The sequence below is a fragment of the Mandrillus leucophaeus genome, unplaced genomic scaffold (assembly GCF_000951045.1).
Source record: "Mandrillus leucophaeus isolate KB7577 unplaced genomic scaffold, Mleu.le_1.0 Scaffold121, whole genome shotgun sequence".
In the NCBI taxonomy this organism is placed as follows: Eukaryota; Metazoa; Chordata; class Mammalia; order Primates; family Cercopithecidae; genus Mandrillus; species Mandrillus leucophaeus.
The window spans coordinates 6124947-6128043 of NW_012100432.1; positions in this window are offsets into that span (position 1 = coordinate 6124947).

A 3097-nucleotide genomic window follows, 5' to 3' on the forward strand; every position below is an offset into this window, starting at 1 on the left:
TTTCAAGGTTCATCCATGTCGTAGCATGTGTCAGTACTTTATTTCTTTGTATTGCTGACCAACATTCCATTGTATGGGTATGCCACATTTTATTTATGCATTCATCAGTTGATGAGAATTTGGGTTGTTTCCACCTCTTCATTATTATGACTAATGCTGCTATGAACATTCCCATAATGTATTTGACTAGACATATGTTTTCTATGCTCTTAGGTATGTATTAGGAGTGGAATTATGAGATCATAGAGGTAACTCTTTTGAGAAACTGCCTATGTCCAAAGCAGCTGCACTGTTTTACATTCCCATCAGCAGTGCACGAGGAGGGTTCTTTCTCTACATCCTATATAACAAGTGGTCTCTCTTTTTTCTTCTAGCCACCCACCTTAGTGGGATGCGAAGTGGTTTCCTTTTTTTTGAGACAGAGTCTTGCTTTGTCACCCAGGCTGGAGTGCAGTGGTGAGCTCTCAGCTCACTGCAACCTCCGCCCCCTGGGTTCAAGTGATTCTCGTGCCTCAGCCTCCTGAATAGCTGGGATTACAGGCATGAACCACCACACCTGGCTAATTTTGTATTTTTAGTAGAGATGGGGTTTCTCCATGTTGGTCAGGCTGATCTCGAACTCCCAACCTCAGGTGATCTGCCCCCCTTGGCCTCCCAAAGTGCTGGGATTACAGGGCATGAACCACCGTACCCAGCCTGAGAAGTGGTTTCTTATTGTGGTTTTGATCTGCATTTATCTGATGGTTAATGAGATTGAGCATGTTTTCTTGTGCTTATTGACATTTGGAGGAATGTATATTCAGATCTTTGCCCATTTTTAAAAATTGGGTTGTCTTTATTATTGACTTGTAAAAATTCTTTGTATATTCTAGATACATGATTTCCAAATGTATCTTCCCATTCTGTGAATTGCCTTCACTTAATTTTTTTTTTTTCTTTTTTTGGGACGGGGTCTCACTCTGTCACCGAGGCTGAAGTGCAGTGGCACAATCATAGCTCACTGCAGCCTTGAACCCCTGTGCTCAAGCCATCTTCCCACCTCAGCCTCCTATGTAACTAGGACTACAGGTGTGTGCCACCATGCCTGGCTAATTTTAAAATTTTTCATAGAGATGGCCTCTTGCTTTGTTGCCCAGGTTGGTCTTAAACTCCTGGGCTCAAGTGATCCTCCCACCTCAGCCTCCCAAGTAGGTAGGATTACAGACATGAACCACCACACCCGGCTAATTTATTTATTTAGAGATGGGGATCTCACCAAGTTGCCAAAGCTGGTCTCAAACCCCTAGCCTCAAGTGATCCATCCTCCTGCCTCAGTCTCCCCCAGGTAGCAGGGATTCCAGGCGCATGCCACCATCCCCGGCAGCTTTAGAGTTTTCTTCATTTAGATCTACATATCTGGTTTGGTTTATTCCTGGTTTTTAATAATTGTTGCTGTGATTGCAATCTTTTCTCCTACTACATTTTCTAAGTAGTTATTGAGGATACACAGAAAAGCTATTGATTTCTGTATGTTATCTTGTATCCAGCAATCTTGCTGAACTCATTGGTTTTCAATTATTTTGCCAACTGATGATCTTGCATTTCCTAGATAAACCTGCAAATAATGAGTTTTACCAAGTTTTCCCCCAATACTTTCATCCCATTTCTTCTATCAGGCCTTGTTGCAGTGTCCCTTATAGAACATCGAATCATTGTGATGGTAGTGAGGATTCTTTGGTTCCATTCACTTAAAAGAGAAAGTTACTAATGTTTCATCATTAAGTATGGTTTCACCGTTAAGTACGATAATAAGGGTTTCTGGGAGATACCCTTAATGGAATTGAGGATGTTTCCTTCCATTTCTTGTTTGCTTCTAAGGTCTTTGTTTCTTTTAACAGAAAAACAAAACAAAAAACCAAAGGGATGCTCCTTTCATCCTCAGAGGAGGAAAGAAGAAGAGGGAAGCTGGGTGGACACACCCTGGATTTCTCTTTTCCAAGCCCAGCCGACAGCCACTTTTCTAGTACCCCTAACACCCATCAAATAAAAGGTGCTATATTTTGCTCATGTTCTTTCTTTTGCCTGGAACCCATTTCTTCCCTATGCTCCTCCACCCCCAACTCCTATTTTTCCTAAGTATTAATATTTAGCCTGGAAGAGTCCCATGAGATCATCTCCAATGTCTGATGCTATCCCCCTGCATAGAGGGGTGAGGATATACTTTGAAAAAGCATATTCAATATAATGATTTGTTATTTTAAAGAAATGTTTTCCTAATATGCTATATATAAAGTAACATTCCACAAAATTATGGTTGCTGTATATTTAAGCTGCAGTAATTCTAAAAGGGTAGTCAGGGCTTTTCTCTCCCTTAAAGAGGCTGAGCTTCTTTCTCACTCAGGAACTCTATCAGTGGGCTTTCCCCTCTGCCTTGTACGTTCTCTCCCAAAGCCAATCTCCTGCCTAATACCCACTCATCCTTCCAGATGCCAGCCAGCTTACCTTAAATGCTGTTTCTTCAAGAAGGCAAGCATAAGGTTCCCCTCTGTGCTGTCTCCCAGCCTCTTACACTCCTTAACAGACTACCAATTGCAATCATAGGAGCATTTTGTTTTGTGTATCCATTTTGTTTTTCAGTCTGTTTTCTCTACTAGCCGAAACTATGAGGACGAGGGATGTGCCTGTTTTATTTACCACTACAGTGCTTGGCACATTAAGGATCTTCAGTTGCCAAAATGGAGCGCATGTTAAGAGAAGTCAGCACTGCTCTCATAATCTAAAATCCCCCAGTTAGCAAATGGGGCAAGTGGGGCCCAGAGGTGAGAAGAGATTTCCTCAAGGTCTCGAAACCAGTCTGAACCTGAGCCGGACTGCCTGGCTCTAAACTCCAGTTCTTTGCTCTCAGGTTCGCCTTCAGGGCTCGCCCAATCTAAGTACCCTGAGAAGTCTTTCCTTACCCCATGCCTCTGTCCACCCTCAGTCATTTCCCCGCGTCGTCCTCGTCCCATCAGTCCCATCTGCCGCAGTTGCCCACTCTGCTTCCCAGGGAACGGGTGACGGCTCGGGGAGACAGAAGCACCCGGGCGCGAGGTGCGAGGCCCGGGTCTGCGGGCGGCCG